Here is a 19,441-nt window from a genome sequence, read left to right as displayed (position 1 = left end):
CCAAGCGGGAGGTTGCAATTACTGGAGGGTTTTACGACCGTTTGTGTGAGGGCATGGTAATTTGCAAATGTAATTCACTTGGGTGTTGGTGCACAAACTAGTAAAGATTCTTAGAACACTAATATGTTGCATAGGTACCAACATATAATATACACTCTCGTTCAGATCATCAGAAGACAAATTCATAGATACTAAACATGGTAGGATTACATATAGGTAAGATGACAGAAACGAGTGGTTCCATCACAAGCCTGCATAAACAGTATACAATATAAAAGACAACATACACAATGATCTGAAGGATATGTGTGTTCATTCAAAGAAAGGTTTTCCTATGAATTAATTAGAGAAGAGTCAATTTTTACTGTGCATTGTGTCTCTTCCTATGGAAAATGTAGGGATTTTTTCTACCCACATTCCTTTGGGCAATAAAACCAGTGATATCAGCATTGGTTGCCATGGTGACCATGGGCCTGATGTCGTTCGCAGACATCCTAGCACCCAGTATGTATATTGGGTGAGGGATCTTTGACGATTTGTTAATCTAATGAATAACTGATTTGTTAAATCAAATGAAAAATTGTGTTTCTGATTGGTCCAGACTCTATACTGGCCACGAGTCCTCAGGAGAGATCATCACACATCAGCTGTGTCAGTGAGACGAACGGAGCAGGAGCACAATCCTGTGACAGTCACAGGCAGTAAATAGTGGAGTGCGTGAAGGAGAGATGCGAGGCAAGAACACTGTTCAAGATCTCCATTAATTCCTGCTTGTAGTCATTTAATGTGTGTATATTTTGAAAGCATTAAATCACTATAGAAATCACAATTCATTCGATTCTTAGCGTTTTAAATCAGTTACTGTCTGAAATCGGCGATTCACGATTCAAAAATCATGTTTCAAGATCGATGCATATGCATCGTCAGGGTTTGTAATCGATGCGTCAAGAAAATGAGTGAATCATTACACCCCTAATATTTTTATATCCTGAGAAGAGAAGGAAGTGAAAATATGTTTTTTTTCATTGTTGTTTCACCTGTTAATCTTTGTTAAATACATGTGTGACACAATTACTGGTAAACATTGTCAGTATTCTATGCCATTACTGAATATTGCAGATATTGAAAGTCTTCTCAGTTGTGCTCATATGTTTATAACAGGCAAAAATGATAAACAACTGCAGCTGAATGGCAAGGACTTGGAGGAACCATACACAACAAAGAGTAAGCTGTTTTTCAAATGTCTTATGAAATACATGTATGTCACACTTTCCATTTTTCTGTGAAAGTTCAGTCAAAATCAAGTAATTTCAATAGGAATCTGCACACAAACTTTTTTTTAATAATAATTGTATTATTAGTAGTAGTTGTAGCGACTCAGCTCATGAGGAAATATGAATAATTAACCATAACTAGTTATAATTAATTATTCATATTTTAGATCCGCTGTAGCTGACCTCTCAGGGTCAACTGTCTTGTCAATTCTAAGAACGTTAATTTCCTGGTTAAAGGAAATAACTTTCTTACTGTACAATTCTACAAAAGCTTGGAGCATAAATCTGCATGATTAAGTGACTCCAGTTATGAGCAAACAATGAACCACGTCAAGTGTGATACAAGTAAGGTTTTATTAACTACATAAACACTTAAACTAGTCTAACATACTACATAAACACATAAACTGGTCTAACATCCTACATACACACATAAACTGGTCTAACATACACATACACATACACACACACACACATACAGTTGGTATAGGAAAGGGTTACTATGAATTAATTAGTAGAAAAGTCAATTTCTACTCTGCCTCTTGCCCTGGGACATGCAGGGATTTTCCCTGCTTTGCATTCTTTTGGCCAATAAACCCAGTGATATCAGCGTTGGTTGCTATGCAACAAGGGGCCTGTTCAGCTTCCTGGGGTGTTACGCATTTCGGGGGGAAGGGTTCATGGGTCCTCATATGGCTTGTTAACTGAGGGGGGTTACAGAGTATTTGTTAAATATAAAAACAAAATATATATTGTGTGTTTGATTGGTCCAGACGCTACATAGTAGTACTATCATTACATGAAGTAATATTTCTGTCACAGTTTCTTCAAGTTAGAAAGCCTTCTTTGACGGGTTGCCGTGAAGACCTTTAGGTTTCTGTTTATATATGATATGATGATAGTTTTCCACCAAATGAAATGGTCAAATGCTTACAAATGGACTCTCAGAGCAGTTCTAGAGGTTATGTTTATGTGTTCATGTGCTCATATATTGAGGCAGCAGGGGCAGAAATGCTGTTAGCGTCAGCTGCGCTTCAGTATGTGTGTAGCAAACGAAACCACGCGCCTGCACTATTCATTCACACAGAGACAAGCAGAACATTTAGGATTCATATTTAAATAGTACTTTTGCGGCTTAATATTCACAGACACTAGTCCATATCGCATTTTGATTTAACTGTACTGACCTACTTTTTGATCCATCCAAACATTGGCAAATTCTGAATCTCATCATCTTCCTCTGCTCAAATTCCACATTATACAGTAAATTACGTTTTTATGACTGGATTGCACGATTCCATCTGCATTTTCTGCATCGCGGAAATCATAGGGCCCTACATTATGTGGCATGATTTGTCAAGAAGGAAACACTGTGGGGTGTGTTGGGGTATGATTGAAATGTGAATGGCTCTAATTAAAGTATCAACAAAACTGCTATAGACTGCAGTGCAACTAGAGATGTCAGAATTGGATAAAAAACATTTACAAAATCCCTTATGATTTGATTTTTAGATCTGTTGCTGTTGGTCACCCCAGGCCAATATGATTCGAGCATATGTGCAGCTTTTAATGAGCAAGACCTATTTCAGACCTGTATCTAAAATGTTTAGCTACTGAAGGCTTAAACATGAAAAGAAAGGGAAAGGTTCTCCAATACAAAGTTCACTTCACCAATTTCCCATGCAATAACTTATGATTAAGACATATTAATCAAGACATACTGAAATATTTTGTCCATTTTTGTCCCAGGTCCAGCACATATTTTAGATATTGACTGAATTACCAGAATTTTTGATAACAATTTATAATTTAATTTAAGCCCCAGTGTTCAGTGTGATGGTGCTGGATGTGTTGCTGCCGACCCGTACTGCCTGAGGTCTTCCAGTCAGGAAGTCCAACAGCCAGTTGCACAGCGAAGTGTTGAGCCCCAGCTGGACCAGTTTGTGAATGAGCTGTTGAGGGATGATTGTGTTGAATGCTGAACTGAAGTCTATGAACAGCATTCTGATGTATGAGTCTTTTTGTCCAGGTGTGTGAGTGCTGAGTGGAGGGTAGTGGCGATGGCGTCATCGGTCGAGCGTTTGGACCGATATGCAAACTGGAAGGGGTCCAAGGAGGGGGGGCGGGCAGACTTGATGTGGTGCATGACTAGCCGTTCAAAGCATTTCATGAGGATGGGGGTAATTGCAACTGGACGGAAGTCCTTGAAGCAGGATGGAGACGGCTTCTTCGGGACTGGAATGATGGTGGTAGCTTTGAAGCATGTGGGGACAACAGCCTGGCTTAGCGAGATGTTGAAAATGTCTGTGAAGACATCAGTGAGTTCCACTGCACAGTCTCTCAGTGCATGCCAAGGAATGTTGTCAGAACCCGGAGCTTTGCGTGCATTGATCCTGCTGAGGGATCTCCTCACGCTGTCCGGGGACAGCATAATCTCCTGGTCGCCGGGAGGAGGTGGAGTCTTCTGTGCAGTGCATTAGTCCATCTTTTTACGGTCCTTAATACAGGTTTAGCTGATTTCAGTTTCTACCTGTAGGTCGGTATTAGATTAACTAAACAGTGATTAGAGAGTCCCAAAGCTGCCCGTGGAACAGAGTGATATGCATTCTTTATTGTGGTGTAACAGTGATCCAATATATTACTGTCTCTGGTGGGACATGTGATGTGCAGTCTGTATTTTGGCAGTTCACGGGAGAGACTGGCTTTATTAAAGTCCCCGAGAATGATTAAAACAGAGTCCAGGTGTTGTTGTTCTGTCTCTGTGATCAGATCAGAGAGTTTCTGTAAAGCGGAGCTCACGTGTGCTTGCGGAGGAATGTAGACACTGACGAGAATGAACGAACAAAACTCCCGCGGCGAATAGAACAGCTTGCAGTTAATGAAGAGCGCTTCTAGATCTGAACAGCACATCTTCTTTAACACGGTTACATCTGTACACCACCTCTCATTGATGTAAAAATATGTCCCGCCGCCACGTGATTTCCCCGTTGACTCTGCGTCGCGATCTGCTCTGAACAGCTGAAAGCCCGGGAGACTCAACGCACTGTCCGGAATGGCGTCTTTCAGCCAGGTTTCCGTGAAACACAGAGCAGCAGAGTTTGAAAAATCCTTATTTGTCGGGGAGAGCAGAAGGAGTTCGTCTGTTTTGTTGGGTAGAGAGGGGAGGTTGGCCAGATGGATACTCGGCAACGGCATTCTGAATCCGCGCTGCCTTAGCTTCATGAGCATGCCGGCTCGCTTCCCCAGTCTGCGCGTCCTGAAGCGCTTGATCAGCACAGCAGCTCCACCGACTACAATGTCCAGCAAAACATCAGAATAGTCGAAAACCGGTGAAATATCGGGTGGTGTGTACTGCCGAATGTCCTGCAATTCGTCTCTGGTGAAACTGATTGCAGGGCGATAACTAAAGACAGGAAAAATACAGTAGTCATCATTAACTAAGCATTAGCTTCTCATGACTTCGTCATGTTTGTGGCCCCTCAACTAAAGTGGTGACTTGGTCCTTTAGAATACTGATAAACAGTGTGTTATTAATGATGGCATGAGTGTGAAATGACATGAATATGAACATGAAAGTTCAAGCTTTTGCACACAATGTACTATGGACACAAAGGGACTTTGATCGAAACTTTCTGCTTTTTTCTTAAACAATATAACCCAGTTAAATCAACAGCAATGCCTGGGAAGAGCTGAGAAGGAATTCAGTACATATACCATGAACTTGAAGTGCCTGTATATCTGAAAACTCTTTACAAAACCATAAAGCTGGTTTACAAAACCATAAAGGATTTACAAAAAAAAGATGAAACAAACAGCTCGGTCTTTTTTAAGGTAAGGAGACACCTTTTAATGTAACAAGAAACTGATGTGGATTTAAATATTTAATCTTGAACAAAAATAAACTGATCAAACAAATGGCACAAACACAGCAGTACATATACAAGCTTGTCCTTTGTAGGGTATAGAGTGCAGAAAACAGAATTCTATGTTAGTTGCAGGGGTTTTTGTGAACAGGAGGCTAAAGCTTGAGCTATCTTAAAGAAAAAGAAAAAAATGATGGTTTAATTTTTACCTCCTGACTACCAGCTATGGAGTTTTGTCCTCTGTAGAGGACATTATGTTTTAGCAATTTCTCTGAGACGTTGCATGTCACAGTTTTAAATCTGGATTTCCTGTACAGAGCACATTCAGGGCTTTTCAGAGATATAAAATGATTGGATGTTTCACCATGACCACTCCCTCTCCATGGTCTTTAAAAATGGCTGACATTAATTTAGTAATAAAGTGTAACACCCTTATGGAAATATGCAAATATTTTGTAATTATCATTTAAATCTGACTACTTTTCAAACTGTTTGTCATAAATCAACATCTCAGGAAAATGTTATGTGGTTTCAAATCAAAATATGAGCTTCTGTTGTGAAACAGGACACCAGGACTTAAATCTTACATTTTGGGAGATAACAAATGAATAGAGAAAAAAATTATATATCAATATTCCAAATTAATATTAAATATTATTATGAAAATCTTGCTAATTATTGCACACATTATTTCACTTTTTTGTTCATTCTATGTTGCCCCAAAAACACATTAATACGCAAATTGATACAGTTTATAGATATATTGTATATAATGGAAAAACTTGTTTATGGACATTTTACACATATTTTGCATAAAGAAAAATGGACAGATTTACAAAGGATTAAAGCCAATGAACACAAGACACTACCACCCAGAGGGGTCATTTTTCTAAAGCAAGGAGAAACGTTTCCCAAATCAAGGAGAACTGATAGTTCTTTGCCCTCTATTTTGTATCAAGCATCCGACTGGGAGATGCAAATTGATCTTAAAAAGAAGCTTGTCTTATCAGAAGAGGTCGTAGTGACTACACTTAGACCAGATATGGTTCTTCTGTCCAGGAGCACAAAAACCATCATAGTAGTCGAGTTGACTGTGCCATGGGAGGACATGCTAGCCATCTCTCATGCGTTAAAGAAGGCTAAGTATCAAGACCTGATTGACGAAGCTTCTATTAAAGGATGGAATGCAGCGTTGTTTCCTATCGAAGTTGGCTGCCGCGGCTTCCCAGCTACATCTGAGTGCTACTTCCTACAGAAGATTGGGTTGAAACCTAAAAGACTGAGGAAAGCCACCACAAGACTGAGGAGATAGCAGCAGCAGCAGCAGAGACTAGCTCAAGGTGGTTGTAGTCGATGAGAGTTCGTAAGTGGAATCCTTCTGCAGGTGAAGGCTGATCTTGTCTTTGCTGCCCCGCTCAGGTGAAGTGTACAGGTTAAGGACGAAACGCTCATGACCCTGAGGTACCTGCTGAAGATGCAGAGGGATTCCCAACAATACAGCCTGGTCTCATGTTTATACGTAGGTACACAGTAAATTCCCATGTGTTAAATTAACACTGCTCGGAGCATATATGGTCCCACTCTAAAAGAGTGTTAAAGTAACACTGAAGCGGTGTTCAAGTTAATGAGATAATTAAGCGATTAATTAAATGATGATTGAGCATTAGTGATGAACAGCTGCTGTTAACAAGCAGAATCACTGAAGAAAAGAGAAACACAAGAACTACAACTGACTTCAGCCACAGCCTTAGATGAAATACTGAAATAAGAGAAGACATTAAATCTCTCAAGATCTCAGCAGAAGATGATTAATCATCTCCACAAACAGCATCACCAGCTTCACACATTACTAACCAGTTTGACTTTTTGTTTGTCATGCGTCTAAAAATTTCTTATTTTCAATAAACATTAACATCTAAATCTCTGTTCATTCTTAATAAGACAATTTGAAGTCACCATTGTGGAGATACGTGTTTGCTTTAGTTGTGCTCTTGACCCTTGACTAATTAACATTAATTTTGCTCTGGTTGCTGTAACTGTGTTTATGAAACATATTGGTTATAGTAAGACAGGACTAGAGAAAATGGGTTTAGATCATTTTGGCAGATTTTTGAAAATGATGTAGTTATCATGTTGTAGCAGGTTTACTGATGTCATCAGTGGTAATGAGCAGTATTGTTTGTTGTTGAACACAACTGCACAATGAAATAATATGAACAGCTTTAAAAATAGTGCACAGCAGTTTAGAACGTCTGTACTGTTTTGACACACAGACATCAAGAATCAGCATAAGAATCTCAACAATAGTGACCAGCATCAGACAGATTCATGCTGCAGTGCATTCTGGGTGCACCAATCATAATTCATCTATGGCTCCCAGCATGCATTGTGACATGAATAAATTATGCAGCTGCATTGTCTAAGTATTTTCTTTTATTTTTACTATTTGCTTTTATTTTTAGTTGTGACTTTTTACTGACTTGTTTTGTCACGTTCAAAAATCACATAAACATTATCAGAATATTTTGTCACCATTGCTGAGACTCACATGCTGATTCTTCATGTCTATGAGTGCCAGAATTGAAACCTCTTTATGAGCCATATTTATAAAAATCACTTACAAAGATTTTCTCACATTGTTATCTCACATTACTGCAACAACATAGAAATCATAAAAGCTCCACAGTTTTAGATAAATTGCAATCAGAGACTCTGACACGTGACATGAGTTTACCTTAAGTTTTTTGCCATCACACATGTGTTTAATACACACAATTGTGCCAACCAAAAATAAATTTTAATTTAAAAATTCAAGGGTCAAGAGGCAACTAAAACAACAACTATTCACAAAAACGCTAAGTTGAAGAAGAAAAAAAACATCTAAACATTAATTCTGTTTTAGATAATAAAGTCTAACTGGTTAGTAATGTGTGAAGCTGGTGATGCTGTTTGTAGAGTTGTTCAATCATCTTCTGCTGAGATCTTGAGGGATTTAATGTCTTGTAGTTGTGTTAACAACTCCAATGTGTTGTAGTTCTTGTGTTTCTCTTTTCTTCAGTGATTCTGCTTGTTAACAGCAGCTGTTCATCACTAATGCTCAATCAGCACTTAATTAATCACTTAATTATCTCATTAACTTTAACACTGCTTCAGTGTTACTTTAACACTCTTTTAGAGTGGGACCATATATGCTCCGAGCAGTGTTAATTTAACACTCGGGAATTTACTGTGTATAATAAAAAGAACGAAACTATGCAAATGCAGTATAGAGTTTCAGTGATGCTGAGGGGAAAAAAAATCTCAGCCAGATAATAGGAAAAATAAAAACAATGGGAAAAGGAACCAATAACACTCGAATAAGGCAAAACAAATGCAACAATTGAATTAGCACAATTATATAAAAACAGCTAAACCAAATTAAATTGTTACAAACAATAAAGCAATAATGCAGTCTAAAATATGGAAATACAGTAACCAACAAAAAAACATTTAATTATTTAACAGATCATGGTCAAGACAGGCAGGGTCCAACACCATCAAACAACTATATCCAGGGCAAGGCAAAAAGAGTAATCCAATACAGGCAATGGTCAGGGCAGGCAGCAAACAGCTAACCCTAACACTAACCAAGGTCCAAAAACAGGGCAAGGCAAGGCAAAACAAAGAAACACACTCAGTAATGTCCATAAACAGTGGAACAATTCATGATGTGAGTGTGTTTGTGTGTCTTTTATAGTCCTCCTGATTGGAGACAGCTGTGAATGCAATCAGTTCCTACTAGGTGACACAGAGGGATAAATAGAATGTCATTTGGTATGCGAGTAGTGTAATCTATGGACAACTTTATACTGAATCAACTGAAAATTAGAATTAATGGAACAAGAACTAATACCTTGTAGGGCCTTAGTTCAGTTATCTTCTGAAATATCTAACCCCATGTCCTTTTCCCAAGACATTTTTTAATATTGTGTAGGAGTTCTAAAGTCATTAAAATAATCAACATATTTAGAGACAAGTTCCTTCAAGTCAAGTTCAGAGGTCATACATTTGTATATATATAAACACACACACACACACACACAATCAAGCGACAAGTAGTAGGATGATTGGAAAGGATGAGTTTAGAGACTTCTGCCTCAGAGAGTGGAGAGAAGGATGAAAACGAGTGTATGTTTGCTGGTAAGATGTGTTTGACAGTTTGTGGTGTGGCAAATTGTGCACTGAGGTTTGTAATTGTATTAATGAAGAATGTGGCAAAGTCATCAGCTGTTAGAGTTGATGAAGGGGAGGAGGAGGACAAAGGAGGGAGGGAAATATTTTAGAGAGAATGCGAGAGTTAGGTGAATTGTTCATTTTGTTGTGATAGTATGTCCTTTTATCAGTGGAGACATTAGCAGAGAATGAAGAGAGGAGTGATCGATATACATTAAGGTCAGTAGGATTTTGTTTAGCCTCCAACTATCTCAACTCAGTTAACTACAGCATTTGCATGCTTTGTCATGCATACATGGAATAACTCTCACTGCAAAAGAAAATTAACAACATATGCATTCTTTGAATTGAAGATTTACACAATATACATGCTTTGTATTGAAGTTTTACAGCATATGTATGCTTTCTATTGCAAGCATGAACTTCTCAGATCTCAGCTCAACTAACTACAGCATATGCATTATATTTATTGCATGCATGAACTAACTCAACTCAACTAACTACAGCATATGCATGTTTTTGCATTGCATGCATGAACTAACTCAACTCTAGTAAATAAAGCATACACATTGCTTTCAATGTATGAACTAACTCAACGCAAGTAAATACAGCATATGCATGCTTTGTACTGCATGCATAAACTAACTATAGCTGGAAAAGAAGCTTTACAGCATATACATGTTTTGTATTCAAGTTTTACAGCATATGCATGCTTTATAATGCTTAGAAATACTAATATTCTCTTTCTGTGAACATATTTTTGTTATGCATGAAGCCTCTAAACACCTTTACAAAGTGCATGCTGTACTTCTAACATTGCATGCATGAACTAACTCTAGCTGCAAATGAAGATTTAGGGAATATGCATTCTTTGAATTGAACCTTTACAGAATATGCATTATTTGAATTGAAGCTTTACAGCATATGCATGCTTTATTTTGCATGCATGAAATAACTCTCACTGGAAAAGAAGATTTACAGCATATGCATTTCTTTGAATTCAAGTTTTACAGCATATGCAACCTTTGTATTGAACTTTTACAGCATATGCATGCTTTCTATTGCAAGCATGAACTAGCTCAGTTCTAGTAAATGCAGCATATGCACAATATGCATGCTTTGTGTTGTATGAATTATCTCAACTCAACTAACTACAGCATATGTATGATTTGTATTGCATGCATGAACTAACCATAACCATAGCTGGAAAAGAAGCTTTACAGCATATGCATGCTTTGTAGTCGAGCTTTACAGCAGATGCATGCTTTGTAATGCTAAGAAACACTAACATACTCTTTCTGTGCAAGCTCTAACATATTCTTGTTATGCATGAAACCTCTAACACCTGAGAACATTGTATATGCAGATTTAGGGAATATGCATTCTTTGAATTGAACCTTTACAGAATATGCATTATTTGAATTGAAGCTTTACAGCATATGCATGCTTTATTTTGCATGCATGAAATAACTCTCACTGGAAAAGAAGATTTACAGCATATGCATTTCTTTGAATTCAAGTTTTACAGCATATGCAACCTTTGTATTGAACTTTTACAGCATATGCATGCTTTCTATTGCAAGCATGAACTAGCTCAGTTCTAGTAAATGCAGCATATGCACAATATGCATGCTTTGTGTTGTATGAATTATCTCAACTCAACTAACTACAGCATATGTATGATTTGTATTGCATGCATGAACTAACCATAACCATAGCTGGAAAAGAAGCTTTACAGCATATGCATGCTTTGTAGTCGAGCTTTACAGCAGATGCATGCTTTGTAATGCTAAGAAACACTAACATACTCTTTCTGTGCAAGCTCTAACATATTCTTGTTATGCATGAAACCTCTAACACCTGAGAACATTGTATATGCAGATTTAGGGAATATGCATTCTTTGAATTGAACCTTTACAGAATATGCATTATTTGAATTGAAGCTTTACAGCATATGCATGCTTTATTTTGCATGCATGAAATAACTCTCACTGGAAAAGAAGATTTACAGCATATGCATTTCTTTGAATTCAAGTTTTACAGCATATGCAACCTTTGTATTGAACTTTTACAGCATATGCATGCTTTCTATTGCAAGCATGAACTAGCTCAGTTCTAGTAAATGCAGCATATGCACAATATGCATGCTTTGTGTTGTATGAATTATCTCAACTCAACTAACTACAGCATATGTATGATTTGTATTGCATGCATGAACTAACCATAACCATAGCTGGAAAAGAAGCTTTACAGCATATGCATGCTTTGTAGTCGAGCTTTACAGCAGATGCATGCTTTGTAATGCTAAGAAACACTAACATACTCTTTCTGTGCAAGCTCTAACATATTCTTGTTATGCATGAAACCTCTAACACCTGAGAACATTGTATATGCAGATTTAGGGAATATGCATTCTTTGAATTGAACCTTTACAGAATATGCATTATTTGAATTGAAGCTTTACAGCATATGCATGCTTTATTTTGCATGCATGAAATAACTCTCACTGGAAAAGAAGATTTACAGCATATGCATTTCTTTGAATTCAAGTTTTACAGCATATGCAACCTTTGTATTGAACTTTTACAGCATATGCATGCTTTCTATTGCAAGCATGAACTAGCTCAGTTCTAGTAAATGCAGCATATGCACAATATGCATGCTTTGTGTTGTATGAATTATCTCAACTCAACTAACTACAGCATATGTATGATTTGTATTGCATGCATGAACTAACCATAACCATAGCTGGAAAAGAAGCTTTACAGCATATGCATGCTTTGTAGTCGAGCTTTACAGCAGATGCATGCTTTGTAATGCTAAGAAACACTAACATACTCTTTCTGTGCAAGCTCTAACATATTCTTGTTATGCATGAAACCTCTAACACCTGAGAACATTGTATATGCAGATTTAGGGAATATGCATTCTTTGAATTGAACCTTTACAGAATATGCATTATTTGAATTGAAGCTTTACAGCATATGCATGCTTTATTTTGCATGCATGAAATAACTCTCACTGGAAAAGAAGATTTACAGCATATGCATTTCTTTGAATTCAAGTTTTACAGCATATGCAACCTTTGTATTGAACTTTTACAGCATATGCATGCTTTCTATTGCAAGCATGAACTAGCTCAGTTCTAGTAAATGCAGCATATGCACAATATGCATGCTTTGTGTTGTATGAATTATCTCAACTCAACTAACTACAGCATATGTATGATTTGTATTGCATGCATGAACTAACCATAACCATAGCTGGAAAAGAAGCTTTACAGCATATGCATGCTTTGTAGTCGAGCTTTACAGCAGATGCATGCTTTGTAATGCTAAGAAACACTAACATACTCTTTCTGTGCAAGCTCTAACATATTCTTGTTATGCATGAAACCTCTAACACCTGAGAACATTGTATATGCAGATTTAGGGAATATGCATTCTTTGAATTGAACCTTTACAGAATATGCATTATTTGAATTGAAGCTTTACAGCATATGCATGCTTTATTTTGCATGCATGAAATAACTCTCACTGGAAAAGAAGATTTACAGCATATGCATTTCTTTGAATTCAAGTTTTACAGCATATGCAACCTTTGTATTGAACTTTTACAGCATATGCATGCTTTCTATTGCAAGCATGAACTAGCTCAGTTCTAGTAAATGCAGCATATGCACAATATGCATGCTTTGTGTTGTATGAATTATCTCAACTCAACTAACTACAGCATATGTATGATTTGTATTGCATGCATGAACTAACCATAACCATAGCTGGAAAAGAAGCTTTACAGCATATGCATGCTTTGTAGTCGAGCTTTACAGCAGATGCATGCTTTGTAATGCTAAGAAACACTAACATACTCTTTCTGTGCAAGCTCTAACATATTCTTGTTATGCATGAAACCTCTAACACCTGAGAACATTGTATATGCAGATTTAGGGAATATGCATTCTTTGAATTGAACCTTTACAGAATATGCATTATTTGAATTGAAGCTTTACAGCATATGCATGCTTTATTTTGCATGCATGAAATAACTCTCACTGGAAAAGAAGATTTACAGCATATGCATTTCTTTGAATTCAAGTTTTACAGCATATGCAACCTTTGTATTGAACTTTTACAGCATATGCATGCTTTCTATTGCAAGCATGAACTAGCTCAGTTCTAGTAAATGCAGCATATGCACAATATGCATGCTTTGTGTTGTATGAATTATCTCAACTCAACTAACTACAGCATATGTATGATTTGTATTGCATGCATGAACTAACCATAACCATAGCTGGAAAAGAAGCTTTACAGCATATGCATGCTTTGTAGTCGAGCTTTACAGCAGATGCATGCTTTGTAATGCTAAGAAACACTAACATACTCTTTCTGTGCAAGCTCTAACATATTCTTGTTATGCATGAAACCTCTAACACCTGAGAACATTGTATATGCAGATTTAGGGAATATGCATTCTTTGAATTGAACCTTTACAGAATATGCATTATTTGAATTGAAGCTTTACAGCATATGCATGCTTTATTTTGCATGCATGAAATAACTCTCACTGGAAAAGAAGATTTACAGCATATGCATTTCTTTGAATTCAAGTTTTACAGCATATGCAACCTTTGTATTGAACTTTTACAGCATATGCATGCTTTCTATTGCAAGCATGAACTAGCTCAGTTCTAGTAAATGCAGCATATGCACAATATGCATGCTTTGTGTTGTATGAATTATCTCAACTCAACTAACTACAGCATATGTATGATTTGTATTGCATGCATGAACTAACCATAACCATAGCTGGAAAAGAAGCTTTACAGCATATGCATGCTTTGTAGTCGAGCTTTACAGCAGATGCATGCTTTGTAATGCTAAGAAACACTAACATACTCTTTCTGTGCAAGCTCTAACATATTCTTGTTATGCATGAAACCTCTAACACCTGAGAACATTGTATATGCAGATTTAGGGAATATGCATTCTTTGAATTGAACCTTTACAGAATATGCATTATTTGAATTGAAGCTTTACAGCATATGCATGCTTTATTTTGCATGCATGAAATAACTCTCACTGGAAAAGAAGATTTACAGCATATGCATTTCTTTGAATTCAAGTTTTACAGCATATGCAACCTTTGTATTGAACTTTTACAGCATATGCATGCTTTCTATTGCAAGCATGAACTAGCTCAGTTCTAGTAAATGCAGCATATGCACAATATGCATGCTTTGTGTTGTATGAATTATCTCAACTCAACTAACTACAGCATATGTATGATTTGTATTGCATGCATGAACTAACCATAACCATAGCTGGAAAAGAAGCTTTACAGCATATGCATGCTTTGTAGTCGAGCTTTACAGCAGATGCATGCTTTGTAATGCTAAGAAACACTAACATACTCTTTCTGTGCAAGCTCTAACATATTCTTGTTATGCATGAAACCTCTAACACCTGAGAACATTGTATATGCAGATTTAGGGAATATGCATTCTTTGAATTGAACCTTTACAGAATATGCATTATTTGAATTGAAGCTTTACAGCATATGCATGCTTTATTTTGCATGCATGAAATAACTCTCACTGGAAAAGAAGATTTACAGCATATGCATTTCTTTGAATTCAAGTTTTACAGCATATGCAACCTTTGTATTGAACTTTTACAGCATATGCATGCTTTCTATTGCAAGCATGAACTAGCTCAGTTCTAGTAAATGCAGCATATGCACAATATGCATGCTTTGTGTTGTATGAATTATCTCAACTCAACTAACTACAGCATATGTATGATTTGTATTGCATGCATGAACTAACCATAACCATAGCTGGAAAAGAAGCTTTACAGCATATGCATGCTTTGTAGTCGAGCTTTACAGCAGATGCATGCTTTGTAATGCTAAGAAACACTAACATACTCTTTCTGTGCAAGCTCTAACATATTCTTGTTATGCATGAAACGTGTTAAATTAACACTGCTCGGAGCATATATGGTCCCACTCTAAAAGAGTGTTAAAGTAACACTGAAGCGGTGTTCAAGTTAATGAGATAATTAAGCGATTAATTAAATGATGATTGAGCATTAGTGATGAACAGCTGCTGTTAACAAGCAGAATCACTGAAGAAAAGAGAAACACAAGAACTACAACTGACTTCAGCCACAGCCTTAGATGAAATACTGAAATAAGAGAAGACATTAAATCTCTCAAGATCTCAGCAGAAGATGATTAATCATCTCCACAAACAGCATCACCAGCTTCACACATTACTAACCAGTTTGACTTTTTGTTTGTCATGCGTCTAAAAATTTCTTATTTTCAATAAACATTAACATCTAAATCTCTGTTCATTCTTAATAAGACAATTTGAAGTCACCATTGTGGAGATACGTGTTTGCTTTAGTTGTGCTCTTGACCCTTGACTAATTAACATTAATTTTGCTCTGGTTGCTGTAACTGTGTTTATGAAACATATTGGTTATAGTAAGACAGGACTAGAGAAAATGGGTTTAGATCATTTTGGCAGATTTTTGAAAATGATGTAGTTATCATGTTGTAGCAGGTTTACTGATGTCATCAGTGGTAATGAGCAGTATTGTTTGTTGTTGAACACAACTGCACAATGAAATAATATGAACAGCTTTAAAAAATAGTGCACAGCAGTTTAGAACGTCTGTACTGTTTTGACACACAGACATCAAGAGTCAGCATAAGAATCTCAACAATAGTGACCAGCATCAGACAGATTCATGCTGCAGTGCATTCTGGGTGCACCAATCATAATTCATCTATGGCTCCCTCTTATTTTCAATAAACATTAACATCTAAATCTCTGTTAATTCTTAATAAGACAAATTGAAGTCACCATTGTGGAGATAAGTGTTTGCTTTAGTTGGGCTCTTGACCCTTGACTTTATTAACATTAGTTTTTCACTGGTTGCTGTAACTGTGTTTATGAAACACATTGGTTATAGTAAGAAAAACCAAGAGAAGATGGGTTTAAATTATATTGGCTGATTTTTTGATAATGACATGGTTGTCATGTTGTACCAGGTTTACTAATGTCATCAGTGATAATGAGTAATATAGTATGTTATTGATCACAATTGCACATAATGAAATAATATGAAGAGCTTTAAAAACACTTTGTACTGTTTAGACACACCAACATCAAGAATCAGCATATGAATCTCAACAATGTTGACCAGAATCAGACAGATTCATGCTGCAGTGCATTCTGAGTGCACCAATCATAATTCATCCATGGCTCCCAGCATGCATTGCGACACGAATAAATAAAGCAGCTGCATTGTCTTAGTATTTTCTTTTATTTTTACTATTTGCTTTTATTTTTAGTTGTGACTTTTTACTGACTTGTTTTGTCACGTTCAAAAATCACATAAACATTATCAGAATATTTTGTCACCATTGCTGAGATTCACATGCTGATTCTTCATGTCTATGAGTGCCAGAATTGAAACCTCTTTATGAGCCATATTTATAAAAATCACTTACAAAGATTTTCTCACATTGTTATCTCACATTACTGCAACAACATAGAAATCATAAAAGCTCCACAGTTTTAGATAAATTGCAATCAGAGACTCTGACACGTGACATGAGTTTACCTTAAGTTTCTTGCCATCACACATGTGTTTAATACACACAATTGTGCCAACCAAAAATAAATTTTAATTTAAAAATTCAAGGGTCAAGAGGCAACTAAAGCAACAACTATTCACAAAAACGGTAAGTTGAAGAAGAAAAAAAACATCTAAACATTAATTCTGTTTTAGATAATAAAGTCTAACTGGTTAGAGGAAGTCGTGTTTAACATTATGTAGGCATATTCTTGGAAACAAGCTAGCAGCAGAAATCACAACAAAATGAAATGTTATCATTTCATAAGCAACAACATAGAAATCATAAAAGCTCCACAGTTTTAGATAAATTGCAATCAGAGACTGACACGTGACATGAGTTTACCTTAAGTTTTTTGCCATCACACATGTGTTTAATACACACAATTGTGCCAACCAAAGAGAAGCTTAAATTAAAAAATTCAAGGGTCAAGAGGCAACTAAAACAACAACTATTCACAAAAACGCTTCGCGAAAGCGAAAATGCAAACGCTAATGCAGGATTTGCAATTGCATTTGGATTATGTCACAATTTATGCGTCCACATATTGAAAACGCAATTGAAAATACAATTTGCTATTCTATTTGAAAATTGTCCGGAATATCGTTCCATAGTAATTCATATGACAACTAAAAACTAATAACATTAATGCCGCTATTTCAATATTCATAAGGATTAATTTTTAGGTGTCGTCAATACGTCAGTTTTGTACGTTTAAATGCTGAAAATACGTAAGTATTTGTACGCTTACAGGCTGAAAATACATCAGTATTGTATGTTTTAGTGCCTGTAAAAACGTACGTAAATATACGTTTTATAGACCCACATTTTACATAAAATACATACGAATTATCATGATGTTGCAACAATACCATTATGCTGATGACGCTGCCACTAATGACTACCAAGAATATCGCATCCGTAGTTGCTCTCCCAGTTCCTGCTTGTGGCAAAGCATCATGATGTTTATTTCACCTAAAAATATCTTTCATAACATAGTTGAGAATCATCTTTATATAAAGTTTGGTATAAAAAATGAAAATTAATTTGTGATTAAAACAGAAATCACACTGTTTTTTGCCTTTCCATGTTTATTCGTGTCTTTTTATTTTTATTTTTTTTAAAACAGGACTTTTGAAAGTCCCAATGTCCTCTACAGAGGACATGGCATAACATATGAATTAAATATCTTTTTTTTTTTTTCATTTTTCTTATGCTCTAAACAACATGATGACATGACAAAATACTAAATTCACAACAACAAAAAAAGTTCTTCTGGTTGTCAGGAGGATATACAGGCACTTGAAGTTCATGGTATGTGAAGTCACCACTTTAGTTGAGGGGCCACACACACGATGAAGTCATGAGAAGCTAATGCTTAGTTAATGATGTCTCACATTAATTGATATACTGTTCTAGCCTGTATGCATGCATGAGGTAACGTGGATTTTTGTATATTCCTTTAATAATTCAAGTAGTTTTACATGCATGAAATAATGCTTTTTTGAATCATGTACCATAACCATAGCTTTATCCACAATGGATAGTAAAGACCTTGTTTTTTTTGTGAACAAAGAAAACTTTATGATCATGCGTAATAAATCATAAATCATGATGATGTACTCACCTTACTTAATGTCTCAATTAAGGTGTTGTTCATCCATGAAGTCATGAATGAAAGACTTTGAACTCATGTTAGTTCCTGATAATTCATGAGATATTAATGCATGAAGTAATGCATAATTCACACATTAATTAATGCATTAATTCATGGTAATTCATGTACCCTTACCGTGAAGTGTTACCGCATTTTTGTTCCCATTGTTACTAGGTGACATGCATGTAAACATGCAAGCATTTACAGATTTTAACCATGCTAACTAGATTTTAGCAAAAATGTGTGTATAAAACTGTAAAACAATTAAAGACAAACTGAAGACTGTGTGTTTTTTTTTTATATTTTTGTTATGAGTCACTTTTAACTCGATCACAATGACTAATTCCTCTTATTTTATTCAGGATCTTCCAAGAACTCACGGAGAAAGTGGTCTACAGAGGAGATTGAGGCTGTGGAGGAAACTCTGATGGACTGCATCAGGTCAGGAAAGGTTCCTGGGAAAGCTCAGTGTATGGACTGCATTGAAAGCTCCCCAGCAGCACTTCAAAGGAGAAGTTGGGAGGCGGTCAGAGGTGGACAATCCAGGGGTCAGAAAGTAAAAGTCCTGCCATATGTTTATTCCACCCATGAACTCAGCAGCTGATTTCACCAGAGGAGGAACCAAGTCATTCCTTTCAAGTCACAAGCAAGTCTAGAGTCAAATCCCAAGTCCTCAAAGAGTTAAAGTTGATGAGATAATTAAGTGACTAATTAAATGATGATTGTGCATTAGTGATGAACACCTGCTGTTATTGAGTGCATGCAATGAAAGTGCACCTGCTGTT

General features: G+C 36.3%; 1 pseudogene; it reads left to right on the top strand.

The window, feature by feature from the left end:
* LOC107575357 (uncharacterized) overlaps positions 1–19,212 on the top strand; it is a 38,992-nt pseudogene extending 19,780 nt beyond the window's left edge.
* Positions 19,213–19,441: the final 229 nt, after the last annotated feature.

The sequence above is a fragment of the Sinocyclocheilus grahami genome, unplaced genomic scaffold (assembly GCF_001515645.1).
Source record: "Sinocyclocheilus grahami isolate Dianchi unplaced genomic scaffold, SAMN03320097.WGS_v1.1 scaffold2590.1, whole genome shotgun sequence".
Lineage (NCBI taxonomy): Eukaryota > Metazoa > Chordata > Actinopteri > Cypriniformes > Cyprinidae > Sinocyclocheilus > Sinocyclocheilus grahami.
The sequence above is the reverse complement of the archived record's forward strand: the minus strand, read 5'-3'. Positions and strand labels throughout refer to the sequence as shown.